The sequence below is a fragment of the Apteryx rowi genome, unplaced genomic scaffold, assembly GCF_003343035.1.
Source record: "Apteryx rowi isolate R43461 unplaced genomic scaffold, aptRow1 scaffold_0, whole genome shotgun sequence".
In the NCBI taxonomy this organism is placed as follows: Eukaryota; Metazoa; Chordata; class Aves; order Apterygiformes; family Apterygidae; genus Apteryx; species Apteryx rowi.
Genome location: NW_020447195.1, coordinates 3,257,743 through 3,267,546, shown reverse-complemented (window position 1 = coordinate 3,267,546; position 9,804 = coordinate 3,257,743). Strand labels below are relative to the sequence as shown.

General features: G+C 39.2%; 1 long non-coding RNA gene across 1 annotated transcript; it reads left to right on the top strand.

The window, feature by feature from the left end:
* Positions 1-5,470: 5,470 nt before the first annotated feature.
* LOC112961870 lies at positions 5,471-9,786 on the top strand. Its single transcript, XR_003252150.1, has 3 exons — positions 5,471-5,692; positions 9,016-9,098; positions 9,699-9,786. It is a non-coding gene; the product is annotated as an uncharacterized LOC112961870 (long non-coding RNA).
* Positions 9,787-9,804: the final 18 nt, after the last annotated feature.

The following is a 9,804-nucleotide window of genomic DNA, read 5'->3' as shown; positions in this document are numbered from 1 at the left end:
CAGGTGTGGGATGTGGCCGAGCGACCTTTGCGCTGGAGGAGCCGGGCCTGGCGTGGCAGCGCGGGGCCGTGGCGGCCGAGGCGCGGCCCTCCTTCCCCTCAGAGGCCTCAGCGCCGGGCCGCGCCCCTCGCCGCCGGCTCCCGCCACGGTGCCCGGGGGGCGGCGGGCGTCGAGGCGGATCCTGCGAGCTTAACGCGCAGTGCTCCCCTGTTAGGTCATTTGTCTGTAGGTTATCTGAGATATGTCTAGAGCTTGCCAGAAGTTTGAACTCTTGCACTCTGGATACACCTGTGAAGTCCATTTGGTGCACAGAGAAGTTGGAGTTCATGTTTTTGTTTTAACTGCAAGTAATATCGCAGTATCTGGCAATATGAACCAGAATGGCTGTTTTATGTAACCTTGCGTATTGGTATAATTCCGATATAGAGCAGTTACTTTAATTCATAGCCTCTATAAACCTCCTTAGTGGGGAGACCATTTACACCTTACAGTCTGAAGAAAAAGGAATTCTTACTAGTGTAATTTTACATGTGTTGGTAGGAAGAAAGCGCATGGATCAACCTATTTGTGTCAGCATACCTTTTAAATATAGATTGCTTCCTGGTAGAAAAGAACTCAATTTGAGGCATCCTCACGTGGGCTTTATGTAAAATGCTGTGAAGGGATTTCAAACAAACAACTCTTTGCAGTTAAGGCAGGTTATGAGTGTCTAGTCAGTTCACATGTCTCAGCTGGTAATCAGTAGTTTCTAAAGACATCCAGTGCTGAATCACTTTTAAGTCAGTGCCGTTTCGTACAGCCAGTCTTACTCCCGTCATGCCAAAGGCAAAGAAATTGCAACTATCATTGAAGCCAAGACAAGCACTAATTAGCACAGAGGATATTGTTAATTGTTAAGTATAGTTTGCTGTCAGTCAGTGTCTGGGCGGGTTCAAATCTTCACGTCCTTTATCCAGTATGTTCTGTGTTTACACTGGAAAAATATTTCATAGAGAGTTCAGTCCCTAAATTTAGATAAAATCTATGGTGCTGTGGTAAACATAAGATAGTAGATTGCAGCTATGTGAGCAAGATACAGATAAAACCTCTTATTTCTTCACTTTATATTTAGCAAAACTGAAAAGATTTTGGACTACTTTCCATTTCTGTCTTCTACAGCCTACTTTGCTTAATGAGCTGTAGGAAAGCGCAGAGAAGAGTGCACGACAGAAGCGAACAGTGCTTTCTCCAGGTTTTCTAAAGCAATTGGTTTGCCTTTTTCTTTGGGGGGAAAAAAAACTTCTGAAGATGTTTTGTGCTAGAAGCCATCATGCAGTTGATTTTACTGCTATAGATTTATGGGATATAGTTTAAGATAATTTTTTTTCTACCTTGCATTCCTAGAATTGTTTGAGTTCCATGCAGTGGGTGTGGTAGCATGCTTAAAGAGTGAGGGCAAATTCATTTCAAGTCACTGGAACCAACGTAATAAAAAGTATTAATCACTGGCTTGCTTTCATCACAAGGAGCTGATGTATGAGGAAGGAATGTGATAAACAACTTGATTTCAGATAAAGGTAGGAGAAAGGCAGGCTTTTTGTGCCAGGATTAGCACAGGTTTGTAGAGCTATTTTAGTCACAAGCTCTCTAAAACCTGTGATTCAGACTTGATCAAGCTATTCATGGCATGTTCAGTTTCAGCTTCTGTGAAGTTGAAAGACAGGTTGGGTTTCCTAATCTGTGGTAGTTGGGGAAGTTTTTTGGGAGGATTTTTTTTTCTTAATTTGTTTTGGCGTGGAAATTAGATCACTAAGACTACCATGCAGTATAGTGGGATTCTGCTCTAATGCATCTTTCCCATCTCAAGACTTCCCACTTTTTAAATGAGTATTTAAATGAGTATGAAATACAGCCCTCCCAGGAGCTGAAAGATTGCTTCCAGGAAAAATCATAGAATATGCCTGCCAGTGTATGTTGACTGTTATTGATGACCCACCAAAACTTTTGTTGTATAATTCAGGGCTTACATTGTTCTTGCATTTAACTTAAAGTATTGCAATTTTTGATAGATCAGTCTATTTCATACTAGTTCTTTTTCCCTGCAAAGACGGGAGTTTTCAGGAAAAATGTACGCCCTGCATTTTTCAGAGTTCTAGTGACATGTGTGACCTCAGATTACTTTTCCCTTGCCCGTAATCAGTGAATAGTACAGACCATTTTTGTCTTAGAGATAGCTGATGGTCGCAAATGTAAATAATACTGCAAAGCATTACCTATAGGTAGCCATGTAAATAAAAGTAATTAGTTTCTGCTAATACTTGCGACCCCTGAGCAGGATGTCTGAATTTACATTTACATTGCATTAGATTGAAGGAATTTGAGAAGGCTAGCTTTATATTTTATCTCCATGAAATACAGTTTATGCCTACAGCAAATACAGACACAGGAGCAAAGCTTATCATGTAAGCCTTATTACATGGCATTTTGGCTTATGTATTAATAATAGTAATATTTAAATAACGTGCATGTGTAATAAAAACTGAACTTCTTACCCTGGAATCATGACAATTGTGGAAATATGTGTTGGTTTTTTTTTTTAGGGAACCAAAACCTAACTGGCTCCCAAACATTTTCAACCATTGTTTTATTAATAGATGAATTTGTTTTTTTTACTGTACAGTTATAAAATATGACTCTTAGCATGGAAGTAGTGAAATAAAAGTACTTTGTTTTTCCTGTACAGTAAACAGCAATACAATATAATCATACCAACAATATAGTGGCTGTACAGGTACAAATATATTAAGTGTAGCTCAGAAATGCCCCCTAGCTAAGTACTGCTTCTCCTTTTCTGACTAGATTTCATCTTTTTTTCTTTTTTTTTTCTTTCTTTTTTTTTTGGAACAAGTACCTGAGAAGGCTTGAGAAATGGTTGTATATCTAAAAAAAATATTAAAAAAACATATAAACTATATAAAGAACTTGGTTTTAAATACCTACCTCAAGCATGCTAGGTGCATGTGAGTCCAAATGAAAGTACACTTCAAATTATATTTTGCTCAATAAATAGGTATTAAAAAATATTTATATTGTCTATTGAAGAACTAAGGTTACTTCACCTGCTAAATATAGCATGGACCAGGAGAATAACCAGAGTTAGGATGCAAAAATTTGTATTCTCATTCTGCCTCTGCTTTCTTTTTTGGCTGTCACCAAAATAACTAACTTCTTTCTCCCCCATTCCCCTGCACTGGCAAATTTAGTTGTTATTTTGATACAGTATTTACTTACCTGTCAGTGACAAAATGGATTGATTATTTTTAAAGTTCATATATGATATCTTTTTCAATAAATATTTCTATTTTTTTAGGGTTGTGTGTTTTTCTTTGAGTTTGTTTTGTTTTGTCCGGCTTTATGTGAAAAGCTGTCTTTAGTTCATGCTATCAAATAAATGTTTGTTTATGGTGTGCTACAAATCTAGATCCAATTTTGCAAAAACATTTAAACTTACTCACACAAATATTCCTGCTAATTAAAGTTACCTAGGAATCTGCTCAAAATCAGGAAGATTTGTGCAGGTGGAGAGGGATGACTAGCAGCAATGTACTGTAAGAGCTGGGACACCAAAGCTCTCACACTTCTTGCTGCAGAATTGTGACTGTCACAAATATGAAAGAACTGTGAAAGCCAGCTCTGTTAAGGGCTCTTAGGTTAGGCTTCTGAGTCCTCAGAATAAAAGTCTTGATGCTTCTGGCTCCCCGATCAACTGCTGAGGAAATCTTCAGGCAGTACCTTTGCAAGGTTATTTTTTTATTAAGTAAGAAAAAATTGTGGATTATTTCAAATTTTCTTATGTCTGCAGAAATTTCTGCTCTTCATTCTGAATTGAAATTCTGGCTTTCAACTAGCTTTAACATCAGGCCTTTAACAGGGGATGTGTTGCAAGTATTTTTGTATGTCGCCTGTCCCGGCAGTCAATGCTCTGTAGTATATTTCTACAATTACTCTTGGGCAGGGGCTGCTGCTATGGTGAAAAAATTCTGAAGGTTTTTGAAACTCCTAACAAGTCAAAAGTTCACACTGATAAACTGATTTGTACTGAGTTTTCTAAATAAAATTACAGCCTTTTAAGGCTTTTTCTTCTCATTCATCTAGTACTCCTCAATTTCTATTCAATGACTGTGGATTAGTTTGAAATTATGTCATTAATTAAAAACTGTAGTACTAATCACAGCTGACATCTCACACTGTGCACACATGTATATAGCTTAATGACTTACTTATGGCTAAAGTGTTCCAAAGAAAACATCGCTTATGTTAGAGCTGTAAAGGTCTGTAGATAGCACTTCAATGTTCCCTTCCTCAAAGTGATTTGTCAACACTAGTTTCTTATCTTTCCATTACTCGGGGAGTATTCCAAATCTAGAATTTGGAAAAATTATGACAGATCAAAGGAGTAATTGCTCAAAACTTTATTTTAAGTTTCACACTGGTACAGTTCAGAATTTTAATTTTGGGGAATAGAGACTTTGCTTTTAAGCTTGTTTGGAAGGTACCTTGCATGTATCACTATTTGTAGGTAGAAGTGGTATCCTCTGATAGTGTCAGTAACCTAGAATAAGTAACACATTAAGTGCCATCTGCTGAATAACGAGGATTTATGCCTTTTACTACAAAGGAACATTTTTATATAGAATGGTGCTGATACGTTTTAAAATGATTTGTGACCATACAGTGTGTTTATAAAGGAAATTATTTGGCTTTGTCTGTTGTTAAAAGTAATTTCCTATCGAACAAGGATAACGTTTAAGCTTTAAAGTAAACTAGTTACTACAGATTCTACTGTTTAATCTTTTATAATCATCCGATTACTGTTACACAACACCTTGCTTCACAGCTAGATTGGCACGTGTTGTCTCTGCGTCCTCTGCTTCTCCAGGATGTGATGTTTAAGCACTGCGTTGCTTGTCACTATCTGATTTTGACATCCCGTAGTAGTGACTTTGTATATCATTATTCTAAGCAAGTCTCTCCTGTCCCATACTGCCACAGATACTCCTTTAGAAATCCTGCATTTAACTGCCTTTTCTTAGGCAGTTAGCTTGTTCTTCTATGTCTGGTTTCTTTCAGAATTACTAGAAACAAATGAGTATCTGCAAAGTTGACCCTACTGCTGAGTCAAACTAAAAGTGCTTTGATAGAAATACTTGAAGAAAGGGAAGTAAAGGCAGGACCTGCCATGTTTCTGTTAACTGTCCAACTGTGAGGAAATTAATTAATTTTGCAAATGCTAGCTGCATCCGACTACAAAAATATGACAACAGTTTGTAAAATAATTCATTAATGTTTATGATCAGATTATTACTGGATAATATGTAACTCATCTGAGATTACATGACCAGTGCTCAGAAAAATGCTGAAATATACTGTGGTCGATTGGACTGCATTACCCATATGCTGAAGGTTGCTTAGCAGGCGACCTAGCTGAGAACTGAATGATGTGAGGATTGTCCATCTAGGTCAAACTTGGCAGGCTTTCACCCTGTTATCCAAGTATTGTCCATTCTAGCTTCTGATAATGGACTACATGGAAATAGTCACAGAATATTGAAAATAATCCAGCAGAGGGCACTGTGCATCCTACTGGTGCCTTTGGAATTTTAAAATGGTTTACGGGGGTGAACTCACTTGTGTAATACTTTCAGTAGAAAAGGTAAGTGTATTTAGATTTTTGGGGTAATTATTATGACTATAGTTAAACATTGTGCTTACTTATTAATTATAATATTGGCCATGTCGATAAAAATACGTGCTCATAGTACAGTAACTGCTCTCATAGCATTAAGTGTAATTTTTATATAAAATTAATCTTATAATGGTTTAATATTTCATTGAGTTATTGTAGAAATAATAAGATGATGTGAGCAACTGTTTAGGAAATTATAAAACAATTATTGTATTTAGACAATTCAAATTTATTTAATCTTTTTTTTCTCAGTATATTTTATGCATGCACCTACCAAGTCAAACCCACTGTGAAACTACAGGATTTAAGCAGACAGACATTTATACACTAATGTAATAGAACCATCACTCTTTATTAACCAAATAGTACTGACGCGATGGTTTTAAGTAAAATAGAAAAAGAACAAACCAAAGGCAGTAGAAAAGCAATTCAGTTTTTCCATGTATGTCACATTTGGAAATACTGATTCTGTGTGTGTTGTTAAGCTGTTAGAAGATATTCACTGCTTCTGTTGGCTCATCTTGTAGTTTCCCTCCTGAGTTATGTCATCATGAACTAAAAATTCCAACGCAGGAAGATGCATAAAGAAGCAAAAGTACTCGTGCTTAAAATTCAAAATGTGTGTAATTATAGTTTAATCTTGTCTTATAACAAACCCTCAGAAGCTCTGAAATTCTTTATATAAAGGTGGTTTGTTATAACAAAGTCTGGAGTTTGTTTGTTATAATAACGAAGGTGCCTACTTTGACAAACATCAATCTATTGTGCTTTGGTGCATGTCTATCAACATCTAAGCAATATTTTAAAAAGAAAGTTGTAAAAAAAAAAAAGTGGAGTGGGGAGAAAACCAGACGTGGCATACATATTCCTTGCATTAACAGCAGCAAGAAAAATGACTGCTGTCTCCAGGTGTAAAGGGATCATACTAAGAAGGCTAACTACTGAAGAATGATATTTTTTGCTATTGCTGTTATAAMCAGAAATGTGTTTTATAGCAGATTTTGTTAAAAGTCAGTTTAGCCTTTTTTTTTTTTTGAGTTAAACTTACAGCCTCATCTACACACTGAGTTTTCTCTCTGTAGTTCAGTTCATTTAGAAACCAAACAAAAATGACTTAATTCAGTACTTAATAAAATTCAAGTTAAACTGATTATGCTGGAACACTGGTGAGGCTGGAACAGTAAACATATACTATTGTTGCAACCATCCTGAATTTTTCGAGTAAAATGATCTTTGTATATCATTGGCTATTGATAGATGTTGAGTGGCTGAATTAGTATTTGTAAAGTGCTTTGAGGTCCTTGAAGAAAAGGTTTTTTAATGTCCCTTTAGGTTTGAAAGACATGAGAATGTTTGTATTTTGTATTTTCATTATATTATAATGGTCCCAACAATAGAGTATTTACTGCTTTTTGTATGTATGAGAATGCTAAACACATGTATTTTTTTAAAGGAAATTCCAGAAGAATGTGAAACTAGTTTGCAACAATAGTTTATAGGACTGTGTCCATTGTTTTCAAGAATATGTAAATTGTTACATTATAGAACTCGCTTTGAACCCCGCTACATAATTAACTGCACTAAACATCAGTATTCAATTTGGAAAATCTGTAGCCAAGAGTTTTATTAGAATTTCGTGGAAAAGGAGAATGTGAACAAAACCATAGAGCAAATAATCTGAAATGCAGTTAAAAATAATGAAAACCAACTACCATCCACATAAACACACCAAATGAAGACACAGCAAATGAAGATCATAAAAAATAAATGGAATAAAAACACGTAAGGCCAATCCTCAGCTGAAATAAATAGGGACATCTGCACTGGGATTGATGGAACCTTGGTCATTTACATTAGCAGAAGATCTGGTCTGTGAAATTTATTATAAGTCTCATATTTAGGAGGAAATAACAGTAGAGGTTGTTAGGTCAACAGTGGTTGCAGAGGGCTCCTGCAGAGGTTTGGTGTTCTGACAGATATTCTTCTGCTAATCCAGTTAAGTTAGTTTAAAACAGCCCCTATGCACTCCATGCTGGTATGGGGTTTGCACACTGAGACATGAGTCCGTGCTTAAGCTGCTGCAGTTCGCAGTCCACATGTTAACATAGTCCTGTGCTACGTGAGCCGATCTGATAGAGCTGGCGTGGGTAGGTCTGAGACTGAAGCACACATCCAACTTTGCTGACTCTCCTACAAGGCTGGCAATCCCTAGCAGAGAGGCAGGCTGTGTAGTGGAGCTTCTTGTATCTGAGACTGTTGCAGCTGTATTGGTGGGGGATGTTTCCTCAAGCAGTCAGTGTGATTCATCATAAAGCTCCCAAATACTAGGAAAATCAAGAGAACAGTTAGTACAATTACAATTAATAAAATTTGAGATGTACAGATATTTGCATCTCCTTGCAATTTGTCTTCTTAGAGATGCTGGGAAATACTAATTTGTTACTGTTCTTTTCCATGGTGTGTCACCATTGCCTTTTTCAAGCTTTTAAGTACTTGCCAGTTTCAAGATCAGGTACCAAACCTGTTTTTATTTGCATCTCAACACTGTTCTTTTTAAGTGCTTGAGTTGTTTGCTCAGCCCACACCACCAGCCCATCTGTTTTTGTCTTACATTGCTCTCACATTCATGTGTGTCAATTCCCTCATGCACCTCTTAATGACTTCTACACTCAGCTGTGCGAGAGCTTCCCTGCATCTTTCAAGACTCTCTTTTAAGCATGTACACAGAAAAATACAAATCCTAATGAACTTCGTAAAGAACTTGGAAGAAAACAAATAGCTCTGCCCTGATAGATTCTTGTATGGGATCACTGGTCATTTGGTGCTTTGAGAATCTTAGTTTGTGTTTTATGCTCCTGAGATGGGGTGGAAGAGTCTGGTATGTGTCCTAGGTATTGCTGAAGATGGTCAAAGGGGGAGTGAATGCTTTTGGTAATGAAGTTATCTGAAGAGCATGTCCAGCTTCCCTACAGTCAACTTGTTTTCCTCATGGGGAGTGCCTAGCTTCCTGCGGTGTCAGTGAATCAACTTGCCTGACTTTATGGGGAAACTGTTCTAAAAAAACATAGGTGAAAGCGGAGAAGGGATTCCAAAGCTGGGACACAGAGTCACCCAGGGTGACATGCCCAAGGAGGGAACACATGTGTGCTTTGGTGTTTACAGAAGGCCTGGCAGGACATTGTTCAAAAGAGAAGAGGTGTGATTATGTGTGTGGGTTCGTGTGGAGAGGTGGGGAGCTTGGGAGGATCCCAGCCTTCTTTCTACATCACAAATTCACATCTTTTTGACAGGGCTATCTGCAAGGTGCCTAGAAAACTAGTGGAAGGGAAGCCGTTCTCAAGAGGCTGTGTCTGCCTGAAGAAGCAACAAGGAGGTCGGTGGGTGCAGCAGGAAGGGCTCAGAGCAGGTTTTAGTTGACGAAGAACCAAGGACAGAGCACATCACTCCTCTTCAAAAGCAGAGGTCAAAGTCTAGGAGAGGGTAGGATGGAGAAAGGGAGAAGGCAATAGCAGAAAGATGAGGATTAGGGAAAGACTGGGGGCTGTAAGAGCAGAGAGTCTTAAAAGGGATAGTGAAGAGTGTGGGGTAAGGGGGAGCCGTCAGAGAAAAGAAGAGCAGGGGAGAGGAAGGGAGGGAACCCGGGCACGGGAGGAAATGGCTGAGAAGAAGTGAAGGGGTAAGAGCTGGCGGGGGAAGGGAGAAGGAAGGGAGGAAGAGACGGGAGAGCAGGGGTGGGTGTCCCCTGGTGCGCAGCCCGTTTGTCGTTGCCCTGCGGCGCGGCGGGGCCGGGAGGCAGCAGCTGGAGCGAGCAGGGGGCGCTTGGGATGCTCCCTGATTAATAGCAGAGGGTCCGGGCCGTGACCGCAAGCTCGGCATGTGCTGGAGCCTCGCTGCACTTTCCCAGCCCCCCTGCCAGGATGAGGGGGGTCGGAGGGAGGGAGGCAGCGAGCGGGACAGGGCGCTCTGCATCCAGCAGCGAGCAAGCAGTGCGGAGCGGCGGCTTCCTGGAAGCGGAGCCCGGCTGGGCGGCGGGCGGCGGCGATAAGCGGCGGCTATCGCGGGCTGCCGGCGGGCCGAGC